This window comes from Thunnus thynnus, chromosome 1 (assembly GCF_963924715.1).
Source record: "Thunnus thynnus chromosome 1, fThuThy2.1, whole genome shotgun sequence".
NCBI lineage: Eukaryota > Metazoa > Chordata > Actinopteri > Scombriformes > Scombridae > Thunnus > Thunnus thynnus.
In genome coordinates this window covers 4026954-4045182 of record NC_089517.1, presented here as the reverse complement: position 1 = coordinate 4045182, position 18229 = coordinate 4026954, and the positions used below count along the sequence as shown (strand labels likewise).

The 18229-nt window shown below is 38.7% G+C and overlaps 1 protein-coding gene across 1 annotated transcript in view; it reads left to right on the top strand.

Annotated features, from left to right (window-relative positions):
* The window catches only part of LOC137189345 (uncharacterized), a 79019-nt gene that overhangs the window by 45755 nt on the left and 15035 nt on the right, over positions 1–18229 (top strand). The window lies entirely within an intron of this gene.

Here is an 18229-nt window from a genome sequence, read left to right as displayed (position 1 = left end):
TTTTATGTTTTTAAAGTTGTAATCAAAGCCGCTGCACTACTGACAACAATGGTGTCACTCTTTACCAGCTGTCAGTAGTTCCTTTATTTCCATTGTGCATTGCATTATGGGACAACAGTGTCTATCAACAGCAGTTATCAATTATTAATCAACACTACAGACTCAGAACATGTTTAGATTTAAATTGTATAAAATTATGACCCAATGTTATAAAATATGATTCACAGAGAGGTTTACAGGTATTTGGAGGATTATTCTCTATTTTTGGTTTTATCTTCACAGTTTTTGAGATATCTGTCTCTGAGTTTTCTGCCACCATCCCAATACAATGGAGGTGCATTAAAAAGCGACATTTAAAAGACTTCAACAGTATCATGTCTTTCTAAAAACAATGTCCCCACTTACTCTGGACAATCCACAGGACACATTCTCAACAATTCTGAGTGGAAAGACTTTCTACTAAACTAATCTGACATCTTTTTACAGTATTTTCTGTGGATTATCCACAGTAACAGTCACACTTTCTAGAAAACACACTGCTGTTGATTTTAACTTAATGTAACTTTTCAGTGCTGTGAGAACCACAAATGAAACTCCATTGAACTGGTGTGGTGACAGACATCTCAAACACTGGACAAATAAAACCAAAACTATCTCCATGACTACACATATCACAAGAGGTTACTCACAAAATGTTTTTCTGCAATTTTGGGTGAACTGGTCCTTTAACAAATAGAACCACTAGACACCAGTAGATGCTGTTAATTTGGCAATGGAGTAAGTTCTTCATGAAATCTGAAGAGGATTAAAGTCTATCTGTTGTATGAATACACAGTGAAACACTGAATCACAGTTCAAAGAGCAAATATTGAGAACAAGAGAGAAGTAGTGAAGTAGTGATAAGTTCAGTCTTCTACCACTTGAGGGCACAAGAGTCAAGTCCACCTTGTGTGGAGTCTACACTCTATTGCAGCTTTCTAAATGGAAAATTAATAGTGTCTGAAATCAGAAACTGCACAGTCTTATTCATATATTAATAACTCCTGTCTGTGTTTGATCCAACAAGATGAAAACATGACAAATAATCTGACGGACAGTTTAACTGACTCCTTCACCTCTTTGCCTGTCAGTCTCTGTCACTTATTGACTAACGTGTTCAATCTCAACCAGGTGTGTAGACAGTAATGGGTCTGAGCAGCACTGACCCACCAACATTATCATATTACTTACACTTTTATATCAAATGTGATTTTAATGATTTTGGATTGACTGTTTTTATTTGATTTTATTGTGTCTCAGTGTGATCAGATGTGTTTTATTATGATTATGTTGAGGTCTTATTGGGTATCTATTGTTTTTATTGTGGATTCTTTGGTGCTTTTATGTCTGGAGCACTGGACCAAATGGATTTCTCCGTGTGGGATAATAAAGTCGATCTGAATCTGAATCTGAATCACTCACCGACCCTCACAGCCAAGTCTGATCAATATACATTTTGTAACAATAAATATAAAATATACATATAAAGAAATAAATGAATATAAACTTGATTTATTGTTGACTTGATGTGTGTGTTGAATTAGTCGTCTGATTAAAACAGAACTGTTGAAACAAGTTGTAGGAAGTCTCTGGAATGTAATTAGTTCCTCTGGTTCTGACACGCAGACCTTCCTGAGCTGCCTTCAGCCAGCTCTCTGGCTTTTCAGGTGATGTAACATTAACGCTACAACAATGACTAAACAACATTTTTTTAATGTGTAATTTGAAAAAAATGTTGAGGAAGAAGAAACTCCATCACCTCCATCGTGGACTGTTGAGACAAAAGAAGACATTTGTGGACGTCAACTTGGACTTTTTTCAACATTTTTAACCATTTTCTAACATTTTATGGACAAAACAACTAAACCATTAATCAAGAAAATAATCAACAGATTAATCAATAATGAAACAATGCATCAGTTGCAGCCCTAAAATAAACAAATATTTACCAATAAGCTATTTGCAACAGGCTGTAAGTACAAGCAACTTGTGTGCTTACAAAATAAACATGTATATAAATTTTCAAATATTATATAACATGACTCTGCATGTCAGAGTCTCTCCAGTCAGTCCTGTCTCATCACATTGTTTTATACAGTGTCTATAACAGTGCTGCATGTTGCACTGCTTTACATTTAAAATCAAAAGCCACTGTATAAATTAGCTTAAAGATAATAAAATAAAACATAATTAAGTGTTTATGTGTCTATTATTTGTTCTTTTTTGTTTGAGGTGTAACAGTAAATATTCAGAATCCTTTATTTTAACCAACTAACTCCAACTGATTCGGTTCTGCTCTCATTTGAAGTTTGAATATCAACAAAGTTAACAGTTAAAACTGAGAGGTGGAAACTTTGATGTAAAGTTCATTTCATTGCTGCACATTTTGCATGTCAGACGCTGCCATCCAGTGGTTCCACTGCAGAACAACATTCATGTTAAGCACAGTGACATCTGCTGCTGGGGAGCAGGAAGGCCGTCATCTCTCCTCACTTCTTTCTGTCTTTGTATGTTTTTTGCATCAGAGTTTGCAGAGTTGTTCATCATCAGCACCAACACATATACTCTCTCTCTCTCCAGCTCTCTCTCTCTTTCTCATGAGATTTAGGATTTGAGGAAGAGAGGTCGACTGTTGTCCCTTAAAAGATTTTCCCACCTTACATTCACACACTCACAACACAGTTGTTTTTTCTACTTTTTAAAATCAAACACCAGGTAACCAACCTAATGTGTCTCTTTACATGTGATGTCATACTGATTATAGTCAAGTTTTGTCTGACTGTCTAATATTTTGTCAACTCATTAACGTACATGAGCTGTAATGTTAAATATATTTGCTGATATAAATGTATGTTACAATTTATTTCCAACATGCGTCTACCAATAGGCCTAAATATTTCTATATGAATAAATAATGATTATTGTTATTATTTTACACTGTTAACTGTCAAAAACAGCTATTGCCACCTTTACCATACACTCCTTAGCAACTTTTATTTGGTCCATCTATGCAATTTAATTCAGTCCAACGCAACAAATCTGCCATAAGTTCTACATTTAGGAAGATAATACTGTTCAGTTGTAGGTGAGACTGTCAGAAGTGATAATTCAACTAGACCTCTATGTTTATTACTGAGGTCATAGTGGTGATGTTGAACTGGACAGCATTATATTGAAATGTGTTTCTAATATTCTTCTTCCTCTCTGTGGAGCAAAATATTAGAAGCTCCTCCAAATATAAAGCAGTCCACTACAACCTCAATAATAAATATATAGTTTAATTAACAATCTCTGACAGTGTCAATCACAACTGAACATTATCTTTGTAAAGGTTGAATTTATTGCAGAGCTGTTGTATTTGTATTGCATTGAATTTCACAGGTGAACCTAGTAAAGTGGCCTCTGAGTGTATATGAACCTAATTAAAACAAAGCTATATTTTAAATAACATATAAGAAACTCATCCTATAGCCTGTAGACTGAGTGAATTACCATTTTATTTAACTTCAGTGAAAGAGTTCAGTTTGTGTTAAAATTAAAAGAAACTAAACAAACAAACAAAAAAACGCCACCAAGACACATTAGAATGAGTAAAATTATCATCTGTCAAATTTATGTCAAACATAACAAAATGATTCATCCACTTTTGAACAAATATTCCAGCTGTGCTGTGTTTGCTGATGTAAATGTGTTACAATTTATTTCCTAGATGGAGCACTGTACTACTTGAAGGTCCTGGTAAGGTCATCAAAACCAAAGTGGTCAGAGGCACAGAGGAGGCTGACACCATTTTTAGGGATTTTCATGACAGCTCCACAGGTGCTCACACTGGATAAAAAAAAGACCAGAGATGCCATTTCAGAAAGGTTTTTCTGGCCTGCTGACGTAGAGAAAATGTAAATAAATACTGCAACTGAAGAAAAAATAAGGACTTTGCTTTTAATTGAGTTTCAGCATATAAAGATGTTTACCTTACTGGCATGTATATGTATATTTTCATTAAATTACAGAAATTTTAAAACCTGCTCTACATGGATGACTCCAATGTGAAGTGATAGAAAAATGCCAGCAGGTGGCTTGCTGGGAAGGCACTAACAGGATATGATATGATTTATTTATGCATGACAGACAAAGAACAAAAATCCACAGGAAATCACACCTCTGTTCATCTCCCTCCAGTGGCCCTCCTGTTGGCGGCTCACATCAGTTTCAAAACTTTTATTCTTGCCTTCAAGGTGACCAATGGAACAGCACCCTCTTACACTGAGTCACTCATCAGGCCGTATGTCCCCTCCAATCTGCTCCAGTCTGCAAATGAATGACGTCTAGTGATACCATCACTGCCTGGTATGAAATCACGATACAACTTCATCTAAACAACCTCCTGCAAGCAGAAAGGATCAGATAAGGAACCCCCATCTCCTGCATGGTCACCAAACCAGACCACTGACCCAAACCGCCTTTGATCCCTCAAGCTACAAGAGCCAGCAAGATGAGAAGACTAATTCACACCTCAGTGTGAACTGATGAAAGAACCCGTCATTGGTTATCATAACTCACCTCTAAGAGCCAATCGCACACAGAGATGAGCTGGCACCAACTTTAATCCCACTGTGGATTTTGACTTTCAGGACTTGAATGACCAACCCAAAGAACTGATCTGGTTGAAAGCTTGCAGTTTGCTTGTCTGAAGATGTGACTCAGAGCACAGGAGATGAAACCTCAGAATCTGGAGTCATGAGTTGAGGGTCAAGCCTAGGAGAGCATGAGAGCATAAACCAGGAGCTCTCTTCCAATCGTAACTTTGCAAGTCTGGACCAGCTGACTCACTCATCATTACAAGATTCAGACTCCTGCTCCTCACCCCAGCACATCGGACTCCATTCTCTGCAAGAAGCCACCCCAGGGAGCAAGCAAGTATGCGTACAAAACCTTCATCAACTTGCTTGAACCCTAGTGCCTTCATGATTTGTAATTTCAATGGAAATTCAGAACTAATCAGTGGTAGCATTGATTTGACTCACTGCTTCTCAGGTAACAGTCATCTCATCTGTTTATCAGGTTTCTCATACCAACTACACAATAGATAACTCTGCATCATGCATTCAAATCATTCACTAGCCATAGCCTTGTGTACTAGTTTCCCTTTCCCTCTTGTGTCTTGTCTGTAAAATGTTATAATGTTTAGTACTTGTAGGTGTAGTATTAGGAATAAATGTGTATGTAATTAAAATGGATTTGTTTGTGTTTTCTTGTGCTTGTATCTCAGTCACTTAATCTTAAAAAACCTATACCCTTGTAAAATCATAATTAAGATTAATAACAATCATAATTAGGGCCCGAGCCCAAAGGGCGAAGGCCCTCTTGTATTTCATGTGCTTGTTTCTTTCTTCTTCTTCTTCTTTCTTCATTATTCCGCCACTTCAGACCTAAATTTGACCCCCTAAACATGCTCAAAAACTCACCAAATTTGGCACGCACATGAAGGGCCCTAAAAAATATGATTTTTAATGTAAGATTTGGCCAAAGTCATGGGATTAATGAGGATATTATATACAAGAAATGTACTCTAAAATCCTCCTCTCCAACTGAGAGGGAGAGAGAGAGAATAGGAGGGAAGAAAGGGGGGGCGGGTGTGGGGGTTGAATGCAGCTCATTTTTGTAGGATACAGCAGAAAGGTCTAAATACATACAGTACATTATATACAAACTTTGCATGAAGTTTGGTGTTTATTTTACAATAATTATGGGTCTTATATGTATAATTCAGTAGTTGGGATGACCTATGAGGAGAAGGGAAAAAATTGAGTGAGAGTGACAGTTTAGTGATAAAATGCTGTAGAAAAATAAAATCAAAACTAAAATTTGTAGCTCTGTTCTGCAGTATTTCCTTTAATAGGGCCCGAGCACCTAGTGGTTCGCTCACACTCTCCATTGAAATATATGAGTATTTTTCTGTGTTCAGCTGCAGTTACTTATTGTCTCTACACACCTGACAGTACACATTTCAATCAAACTTTGACCAGGTCATGTGGGTTAAAAGTTTCAACTACTGAATACCCTTGAAAGTCAAATCACTTGCATGCAAGTCTACAGGCGGCCGAAGAAACAACAACAACAACAACAACAACAACAACAACAACAACAACAACAACAACAACTCGGGGCACCCGTGCAGGGTCCCCAGCCGTGGCCCCTTCGAGCCTTACGCTATAAAATATTGCTAGAATGTTAAAGAAATGTATAAATCTGCACAAAAAAAATGAAAAACATTGAAGAAATACTTTAAAATTACCTAATTTAAATAAAGGTTTGTTTTATACAGTATTCTTTTGTAAATTCATAGAATTATCCATACAAAAACATAATTTCAATAATCATTACTTCATATAAACATTATTTGAAAGTAGTTACAAGCAACTGTCTACAGACTTTCCCAATTAATGTATGAGATTTACTGTACATAAATAGTATTTGACAGAAATTACGAGCAACTATCCAATATATCCGTCTGACACTCTTCTTCAGAGGGATATTTCTTATATATTGTGTGTACACTGCCATCATTCTTCAGAACCTGCCACTTAAAGGGTGCTTGAGGCTAAAGAGAGCTATTGTATTTAGGTCTTGATGCACAACATATTGGTGTTGGGGCTACATATCAAATCAAATGGTGATAAAAATGTTTGTTGTATCCTATGTTCCATCCTAATGCTGAGGAAAGCCTATGGCTGAAACCCTTTTTTGTTGCTGGGCATCATAAAAAAGTGATATACACTTATTTGTGAGGGCTGACAACTTCATTTGTTTTTTTTGTGAGATGCTGCCATGACAGTGTTTTTTGTTATCATACATATTGACATGTGCAACACATGCTTATTTCAAAAAAGATAAGTAATTTAATTTCAAATTCTGAAGGTAGCTATAATAAAGGCTGTAAATCCACCTTAAAAATATTGGAAGCTGTCTCCCAATACATTTTTTTAGACCACAACTTGAAATTGTATACGTAGCATCCATGCGTTTTTTCCTTGTGAAGGTGTCATTTGTAGATCTAGTTTTTCTTCTCTAAACATTAAGACCCAAAGTGAGTCACAGTCAGTCTATGTTCAACAAAATTCAAGGCCCTCATTGCAGTCCTACTGCTCCCTCTAATCATTAGGTCACTCAAACATTTCTACAGGTCAAAGGGAACAAAGAGCAAAAAGCAGAGATAATATAAGGTGAATAAAGAAGGACCTCAATAGGAGTAAAGCTTTACAATGGTTTACATTTTTTTTAGCAATAGGTGAGAGATGTGTGAAAGACTGGGATTTGATGCTAGGACTCAACAGTTCAAGCAAGGCTTGAGCTTTGATAATATGGGTGAAGGGATGTAAGACCTTAAAATAGTTGAAAAAACTAAAAAAGTAACGCAAGTCATTTCCCAAGACTGTTGATTTGAAGATGATGATTCACATTCAGCTTTCAGTAAAGGTAAGGTAGTCATTTTGTTTTTCTCCGTAACATGAAGTTTCGCATAATGAGAGATATAAACTGAACTTGTCATGGGTTGAGCTAACACCAAGGACAGCAGAAAGGGAAAGTGAGATAGTAGCATTCAGCGCTAGCTACGACTTGACATAACCAAAGCGTTGATGTTGCATAAGTGCCAGAATTTTAAAATGTATGTGGAGTCAGCAGTGCTAACGTTAGCATTTGCTTTTTGTATGCATTAAGCAACGTTAAGTCTATGTGGCTTCAGATAACATAGCGTTATGCCGGTCCTAAGGAAGCTATTAACGTTAGCCTTGAATCAGAATCTCACATCAGTCATAGTAACGTTAAATAAATTACATTTGTCAGTTGACCATTTACATGTTTCAGTTCCTATTCTGTCCTGCAAACATTAAATAAAAGGCTGTGGCAAGTTGTGACCTAAGAAAGACTTTAAGTTACAGCTAGTATGCTAGTGTTAATAAGTTTAGCCAGTTAGCTTGATAAGTTACTAATATTATTTATTAAAGAAACATCAGACCACCCAGCTGCTCCTATTTGCTGCTAGTAAATACGTTACCAGTAACCTGCTGTCTACCGACTAAGTTAGTGTTGGTGTGAAGAACACACAATGAAACACAATGCAGTACGATTTACAGTGTGGTAGTGAAATGAGTGTGGTGTGTGTAAAGTGCTGTGTAAGTGTGTGTGTGTGTGTGTGTGTGTGTGTGTGTGTGTGTGTGCGCTGTGCAGACAGGCAATTAGTGTTCATTTTTCATAAGCCTGGTTTTCTGGTGGAAAAACCTGTCTCAGAGCCTGCTGTGGTACAATTTACCAGACGGCAGAAGCGGAAACAAGCTGTAGTTGGGGTTAGAAATACAGTTGTAATACACTTGGAAAATAATAGAGTACCTCAAAATATGTATGTTTTAATGTAATGGTAGTATATCAATGTGTCACAAATTAATTGATAAAATACGTTTTTTAATCATGATAATTATTTGAACTTTGCATCCTCTTCCTGAGTTATTTTGCATCGCTGGCATGGTTTTCCCAGGCACAGCCTTCACATACGGCCTACATGGTTATTGGAAGGTTCCTGGCCTCAACATCCCCATGGTCATACCCAGCCTCACCACTCTGCAGGAGGGCGTTCTCAGCCAGGGGAAAGCCAAGTAGAGTTTAAGGAACTGCTTCTGGGTGCTACACTGCATGACCCAGGCCTACTATCTGTTTACCAGGTGTGTGCACTAGCTCACTCATTTTATAGATCAGTGGCTAAACCGCACTGTCATGCTGGAACTATTGCATGACATAGGGCTAGGTAGAGAGAGCATGATGAAAACTGGAGGAAACTCGGATCATGTCAACATTAACGCACCTCAGAAGCGCTGTGTGTAAGCATTTTGGATTTTACTCTATCAATGGCAAAATTATTGATAAAGATAAGGCTGTTTGCCGACTTTGTATGAAGCAACTACTTTACGGTAATGTTACCACAACAACAAATGGAGTCACCTGTTAGCTTCTCACCCAAGCGAGGCTAAAGAATCAGAGCACCAGCAGCTACACAACCTCGCCTAACTTCCTATTTTTTGCCTATAAATTACATAATGCTAATGTTCTATATAATTTGAATGAATTCCATAGCACTGTGAATTCATTCAAAGAGACAGCCGTAGCACGTATACTGCATGGGAAATGGACCTGCTTTTCTGCTGCTCTGTACGTTTAAGCTTCAAGTCTATTTTTTCCCAACCCTGGGCGTCAGTGAAGCATGGATATACATACTTTGACTGCTTTGTAAATACATTATATATTCACAATAAAGAAATCCATACAATTATGTTAAACTAATTTTGGCCATCTGCACCAAGATTTCAGTTTCTACTGATAGGCTAGATGATCAGTAATTTAGAGAATTTTCACTGTATTGATGATAGGGATTTAATCACGTTATTTTATATATAATGTGCATATTTGTTGTTTGTTTTTTATTTTAAACTGTATATTCTGCATAATTCAATTATTATATTGCAAGTCAAAAACTGAAAATCACTCTCTTGCCTAAAGCTTGTGCAAAATACTGCACCAGAGTTTTAACTGGTTCCAAATGTAGAGACTACGACATCACTCCAAATTAAACATCCCAACACAGGATACCATCAGTTTTACAAATGGTTTTAAGATTTTGTTGATCACATTTAAAGAACAGCTTGTTCTGGCCCCAACCTCAATTTCAGACAGTCTTAAACCCGTAATGTCCCTGCACTAAAAGAGGCAAAGTTTGATCATGCTCAATTTCTGTTCAAGCGGCAAACTGCACTCCTTAAGAGCGCCGGCCTCATGGCTCACCTTTGCCGCTGCTGTGAGGGTCGGAGGCAAAGTTGCCATTGTGTGTACATTGAAAAAAATACAGGCAACAACGTTGACACCTGTTGGTGTGCAGGTACTTTTAAGAGCATGATACATATTTTCTGCTTTTGTATTCTCAGGACAAGGCTTGCTGAGGCTCATTGCAGAGGATCATAGCCATCGTTGGAATTCTGAAAGGAAGTGGGTGGCTTTCAATCTGTCCTATGAACTTGAGGCTTTTTTTGCATGCAGATTCACCTATTTCCATGGCCAAGGAAAGTTCAATAAATATTTGCCAGAGGTTGGGGCAGCCTCTGGTACCTAAGTGCTTACAGGGTGAGGAAACGGTCTTCTTGGGGTGTCGTCTTCTTTGGTCGCCCACTTCACGGCCTGTCTCTGACATCCCCCGTTATATGGAACTTGGCCTTCACTTTGGAGATGGTACTAGGGCTCACTCACTCACTGCAACTTGGTTTTGCAGAACACCAGCTTGAAGTTGCCCTATCGCACGGGCCCTATCCAGATTAGTTAAATGTGGCATGCCAATTCTTGGAGCAGACACCTACTGACCTCTGTAGCAGGGCCCATGCTCACAGGTGCTGCCAATCAGGTGCCTGGGGGTACCAGAAGTTCAAAACAAGAGTCAGTAGCAACAGCAAAATTAGCTGTTTGGCATTGGCAGAGAAGATTTGGCAAATTCTTCATGGGCGCAACCCACAATTCAGCTCTGCTGCTCATCCCACACATGCATGTTCCTTACATATGTGGCACCATTTAAAAAGGGAAATAAACAGGCTTTCCAATGGTATAAGATTTATTGCCAAGAAGCATTGTTACAACAAAGAAACAATCTACCAAACACAAATTTCCTTATGTTTGTGTTAAGTTTAGTTAGTTTGATTATCTAGAGAGATGGCATGGACCCCTGCCGTTTGCAGTCAGATCAAGGAGAACAGAGGACTGTAAAACCCATGGATTTACAAATGTAGTTTTAGATTTTGTCTAAGGACAATTAATATTGTATGTTAGTATGTGTTTGTATATCACAATATGTGTTGTAGAAATGTACCACTAACATAATTCCATCATGTTTAGTTCCATTCTGTTTGTTTCACTTTCAGAACACTAAAGCTACTATCGAAATTGCAAAATTAGGAATCATGCAATTGTTAAATTGTAAATACTTTGATTAATGGAATAACTGTATTCAGGAATTGTACCCACCTGTCCATGGTAGGGGGGGACTGACTCTGCTCCCCCAGAACTCTGCAACCCCTAGGATTGGCTAGGATGCACCTTCTGAGCGGACAGACAGAAACTTTAAGACAGGCCCTGTTTACACCTGATATTAGCATGCGTCTTGGGTGATCCGATCAGTGCATCTGTTTACACCTGATATTAACATGCGTTTCCACATGCATCTTAAGTGACCATAAACACATACATCATTTCCGTTTGCAAAGACCAAATTCGTTGTTGTTTTTAACTGGTGGGAGGACCGAGGGTCTGTGTACCCTCCGTCCAAAGCTGTGTTCATCTTGTTTGATAATAGGATAAACAAATATACAATGCATTGTGTGCCCCCTCACGAAAATCAATTGCCCGTCCTATTGATTTGCTCTAGCACCACGTTGGAACATGTATATCAAATATAGAGTTATATGCAGCGATCTCCCCACAGCTGCATCTCCCCATTGAGAGACGCTGTGCGCATTTATGCACGAGGCACAGCAGCCTAACTTCATTGATTATTTAAATCTCTGACATGCTGACAGGATCGGTCAGGATCTAATGTAAATTAATGTTCTGTGTTCTTATACACATCCAACAGGTCAGCTGTTACACATACACAGTCCAGGTTCATACGGTGAAACTGTTTGGAATAAAGCAGCCGTCCTCCTGATAAATCCTGAGGTCCATTATGTCGAGCAGCACAGCAAAACTAAAAATGTTATCAACTTGACAGGACAGAGGAAACTATCCAGCAACATTCAACCTCTGAAATATTTTTTTAAACAGACAAGCGAAAAACAAGTTATTTTCTGCTTTTGTTTTTTTTTTACTTCTGATTTGACTGTCGATTTGATGATGAATGGGGAAAAAACGGAAGGTGAATTACGTTCTTTTAATTCACATGAAAGACAAAAATCAAAATAATTCATTTCTTTGTCCTGTTATCAAACAAGTTGAACACAGCTTTGGACGGGGGGTTCATGGACTCGGAGGCAGCAAGTCAATTCCCATGTCTAGTCTGCTGGAAAATAGAGGATGTCAGTTGAGTAGGTGGTCCTTTAATGTGGCCCAGGACATACTGCGTTTACACTGCTAAATAAATGTGGCCACATGCGGCCCAGACCACCTCCAAATGTGGTCTGAGTGATCAGATATCAATGCGTCCTCAATGCATCTTGGGTGTATTCACACCTGTACTTATAGCTGTCCACTTGTGATCGGATTACCCAAGATGAATGTTAATGTCAGGTGTAAACAGGGCCACAGTGTCTTATCAGAGACTCTAAGTTGCTGCTTTTTGCTGGTTGCTGGCTGGTTTTCCAGGCTGGCTGCTGGCTGCTGGTTTCTTCTTGCTTTTGTCTTTGTCTTCTTGCTTTCTGCCATGCTGGTGGAAAGCTTACATTTTCCTAGTCTGAAGATGTGACTCAGAAAAATAGGAGGTGAGTTGAGGATCAAGCTTAGGAGAGCATGAGAGCATAAACCAGGAGCTCTCTTCCAATGGGAACTTTTCAAGTCCGGACCGGCTGACTCACTCATCATTACAAGATCCAGACTCCAGCTCCTCACCCCAGCACATTGGACTCCATTCTCCACAAGAAGCCACCCCAGGGAGCAAGCAAGTATTCATACAAAACCTTCATCAACTTGCTTAAACCCAATGTCAGTTTGTTGTACTGTTGATTTGACTCTGTTTCTCAGGTAACAGTCATCTCATCTGTTTATCAGGTCTCTCATACCAACTACTCAATAGATAACTCTGCATCACACATTCAAATCATTTACTAGCCATAGCCTTGTGTACCAGTTTCCCTTCTCCGCTTGTGTCTTGTTTGTAAAATGTTGTAGTGTTTAGTACTTGTAGTTGTAGTATTGGTAATAAATGTGTATGTAATTAAAGTGGACTTGTTTGTGTTTCCTTGTGCTTGCATCTCAGTCACTTAACCTTAAGTCGCTAGACAAATTTTACCCAGTTTAGGTCAATATAGCTCCAACACAATACTGGGGTAATGCTACCCAGATTGCCAAGTTAATTAAGATGTTGGTGCCTTTGAGTTCTTGGGCTGAACATCAATAGAGCCTGTTTGTTTTATCTTCAACTTACTTTTAATGGCTTAAACTGCCACCCTGGCTGTAAGAATTCAATGCAGGGAACCAAAGGGTACAGCATGTCTCTGAAGAATGGAGTGGTACTTCTCCTTGGTCAGGGTGGAGTCAATTCATTGCAGGCATCCAACTACAGAGTAGGCAAAACATGTCTCTGTCAGTTTGATACACTGCAGTATCATTCTTGCTCCTGTTCATCTCCTTACATACACCCTTCTGTTACTGTCATAGATCTCAAACTTGGATTCATTAGTGAATAGGACTTTTTCCAGCCATCCACTGTGAAATTCTGGTATTTCTAAGCCCACCCCAAGCATTTGGCCTTGTTTCCCCTCCTGAGAAGTGGTTTAGAAACTGCTACTCATCCTCTGAGGCCACTACAAGACAGCCGTCTTTTGACAGTACTTTTGCTGATTGGAGTCTTGTGTTTTTTATTTAACAAATTCTGAATCTGTGATGAAGTTGCCTTTTTATCTCACAGGGAACTAAGCTTGATGTATTGATCTTCTGATGGTGTGTTCACTTTTGGTCTGCCTGATTGTGATTTGGATACAACTGATACAGTGTCAACAAAGCGTTTTAGAGCTCCATGCACTACCCTCTAAGAAACCTTTAGTCTAGCCATGATTTGATACTGAGAAAGCCCCTCTTTGCTTAGAATAGTAATTTGACCTCTGACACTAGTTTTGATGCCATGTTTACCACCATCACAATGCTACTTACTAAGCAATGATCTGCTGGAAACTTGAGGCACACCCATATTTATAACAGGTGAACACTGGCTGCAAGTTGAGTTACTTGAACAAGCCTCTGATGAGTAGATCAAATCTGCTACAACATGATGAATCATGAATGAATGAATTAAGTAAAGCTAATGTATGCGCAGATTCAAAATAAATACAGGAGGGTATACAGTGAGCAGAAACACTGCGCAATAAATCACAATAAGAAAGCTAGATACAATAAACAAAACAGAAACCAACTGTGTCATTGAGATATGAGATACAGAAAGAGACAGCACAAGTGATACTATCACAAGTGTCAAACATAAACAAAGGAGGACTGCTATGGTGAAAAGATGAATCAACATGGGAGATATCAGCAGTGTGTTGGAGTTACTGGCAGAAGTCTTTACATGACAGCTCTTATCTTCTGACCTGAAAAAAAAAATGTGAAAGAAATTAAGGACCAGTTGTCACCTGTCAAGCTAGTCAAACTTGAGCAGGGGTTGAAGTATGACATGACAACAGCAGCCTTCACTGTACTTTCCAGTCTTGCAATGACTACTGTTCTTCTATTAAACTAAAAGATATGAAGCTAAATCTGCAAGAAAGTATCTGAATCCAGTAGGTGTAGACACAATAAATGAACTGCCGATAAAAAAGATTTTGCACATTCATAAAGCTTGCAGTTCATTGAAACAATAAAACTATTCTGAATCAGAATGGTGAAAAGAAAACGTGACAAGTCATCCCATCACCTGTCAAGCTGACAAGGAGCACTGAGCTCAGCATCTAAAATCTCCTGCTAAAATGTGCCCAATTTAGAAAAACAGAAACAAAAAGCAAATAATGTCTGCCTTGATGCACAATATATTTAGTTTTAAACCAAAATTCTGTCCAAATCTTACACATTACACCTTTAAAGGGAAAAAACTGCTAATAATCAAAAGAACAAGCCATAATAAGGGCTATAGAAACATGCAGAGGATACAGAAAATGCAATCAAATACAGAAAGCCACTGCAAGTTGCACAGAACACAACAGAAATGAGTTAGGTGTGTTGGTAGGGAGGGCAAATACTAAGGACAAAAATTTATAATCAGAGAAACACAATGCAAATGTTACAGGCACCAGGGTTGGTACCAAGGCAACAGATAATAATTTCTCCTGAAAACAGTACAAAAATGATGAGGCAGGGAAACGTGATAATGTCAGAACTTGGGACTGAACATCAAGTTCCCTCTTTGTGTTTCCTCGGACAGTGTTTCCCTGTTGAGCTGCAGTGGAAGTACAGTAACAAAAAGAGGAACTTTGGCACTAAAAAGACTGTAATATTGAAAGATATCTACTTGATTTGAATCATTTGGACGCTGAAGCTTCATATTAGCTTCAGATAAACTTTTAAATACATTTTTGCACAGAAGACGGACTGTGGACTTTGTCCCCCATCATTTACATTGTATATAAGTGCATTATGAAGGGCTCTTCTAATGGTCAGTATGAACCGGAGAAATGATTACAGCAAAAAACTGTTTCAATGTTCATTTGGGCACCTGACTGTTGTTGTAAGACTTGAACAATTGTGAACTCATCCTAGTAGACAATGCTGCTACTTCAACAACAAACTAAGAGAAAAACAGAAACAAAAAGCAAAATACCTCTGCCTTAATTACGCAATAGCATGTGACTGTGAGGAGAAATGTAGAAAGGCTGGTTATTATAAGAATAGAACGGTGTATTATCATGGTTATGAATTCCATTTTGTCATGGGATTTTCCATCTTTAGGGGTTACATATTGGGTTACATTGGGTCAAGCCTAGGCCTTGAGGTCACAGAGTGAGCAAAATCAAGTCTTGCAGAGAGAGGCACTGACTTTGGATAGGCAGCTGTCTGTGGTGTTTTGGGGAAGGCAAAGATCTCTCTGATAAAAGGTAAATCAGCATTGCCATGGTTACCAAGGTCGGAGAGGGCCTTCCTAGACAACACAGATAGGTGAATGCGTAGATCTTATTGACACAATCAGACATTCAAACCAGAATGTGCTGGCAGTGACCTGAAGTTCTATGCAATGTGACCTGAACTAACACGGGTAAAATGCAGTTCCTTGTTTTGAAACTAGTGAACCAATTAGACTATTTTTTCATATTGTAGGCTGATTGGCTGAGGTTAAAGACTTGTGACTATTGCCTGAAAGATAAGATTCCAGTTTAGTGTTTCATTCACTAAAAGTTCTCATTTAAAGGTAAAAAATCTTTTAATTAAAGCTGCAAGCAGCATTGAATGGGCCCTCACGCCTCCGTGCACGTCAGGCTGCAGAGCAATCAAAGAGCTTCTGTCATGGGCATGTAGATGTCTTCAGACTCGGGCTGTTTTCAGACAGTGCAAGAAGGAGATAAACATCACTTCCTTTTTCCACTATTTTTCCTGTTGCTGGGGCTGCTTCGCTGAAATTTCGTAAGGGGCACTATTCAGCCAGTTTGCATCACTGATGGAATATTGTCATGTAGACGTGTTCAGGCCGGGAGACTTATCAAACATGTAAAGTTTGGTGCAGACTGGAGCATTGACAATAAAGTTATAGCAACTTTCTCTGTCATGGCGAAATATCAAATCTCAACGGTGTGAGGATGAGAATTTTCTGCAGGGTGAGACATGTCTGCCTTGCTCACACCTGTGTCATCAAAATCATGCAAGTTTTGGGCCCATTCACTTGAATTATAATTAGTAAATTTAAAACTCTTGGTGAGTTTGTATGTAAAACAAATTAATTTCCTCATTTTCATCAAGTCTATTTTTAGAAAGGTAAAGACTTTTAACCTACATGACCTGGTCAAAGTTTGATTGAAATGTGTACTGTTAGGTGTGTAGAGACAATAAGTAACTGCAGCTGGACACATAAAAATACTCATACATTTGAATGGAGAGTGTGAGTGAACTGCTAGGTGCTCGGGCCCCAATAAAGGGAAAACTGCAGTACAGAGCCACAAATTTTAGTTTTGATGGTATTTTTCTACAGCACTTTATAACTAAACTGTCACCCTCACTCCATTTTTCCCTTCCCCTCATAGGTCATCCCCACTACTGAATTATACATATAAGACCTGTAATTATTGTAAAATAAATGATAATAACACCAAACGCCATACAAAGTTTGTATATAATCTTCTATATGTATATAGGCCTTTCTGCTGTATCCTACAAATATGAGCTGCATTTAACCCCCACACCAGTGGCGGCTGGTGAGTCAAAAAAATGGGGAGGACAGGAGGAAAACCAACATGGAATCTTACAACAAACCGCATCAAACTATATCATTGTCCCCCACCTGATGAAATCGGAGGGGTCAGGGACAATTTTATATGCCAATAAAATTGAACCACTCAATTAAAAACAGGATCAATTACACATGAATGAGTTAGTCCAGACATCTCACTGTAACTTCAACAAGCAAACTACCCACAACACATTATATATATATTTCTGCTGCATTCTTGTTAAGGAGATAAATTCACACAACAGCCACACAGAGAGACATTTAACCATCAGAGATGAAATTAGCGACCAAAGAGACAGAGAGAGAGAGAAGCTGTATCTGACTCACGTTATCTGATGTCTTCTTCTTTCTATCATGGAGATGAAGTATTCATGTCATAGCATCAATTTGTGGCTGTTGGTTATCTTGTTTGTTAGTTAACAACAACTAACTTTATAGCTGCTGCTTAACCAGTGATATCATTAGCAATGACAAACAAGCTAACTCTCCGTATGGTTTCTCCGGTTGCTTCTCTCTCCAGCCTCCCTGGCGGTGTTCTGCTGCTGCTGCGCTGCACAGTCCAGATAATTTCTCCCGTTAGCTTAACAACAGTCTTTAATAGTCCTTCCATGGATGTACATCCTTCAGGCTGCTACAAGCCAGCTGTTGCATTGGCTAACTCAAGGAGCTACGACATTCCTACGGGCCATGGCAGCCATTTTAGTTACATAGGTGGCGCCAGAGAGCACATTTTGGCATTTTGGGGATGAATTTTTACAGTTTATCAAATTTTTCACCAGACCTGATGTGCAGTGCACTGGTGAGTTTTTGAGCATGTTTAGGGGGTCAAATTTAGGTCTGATGTCTCATAATAATAAAGAAAGAAAGAAACAAACAAACAAACACAAAAAATACAATAGGGCCTTCACCCTTTGGCCTCGGGCCCTAATTAAAGCTGCAAGCAGCATTGGTCGGGACCTCGCACTCTGGCCTGTCAGGATCAGATCAATTTGCTTTTTAAAAATGAGGGATATTTCTCACAAGTGT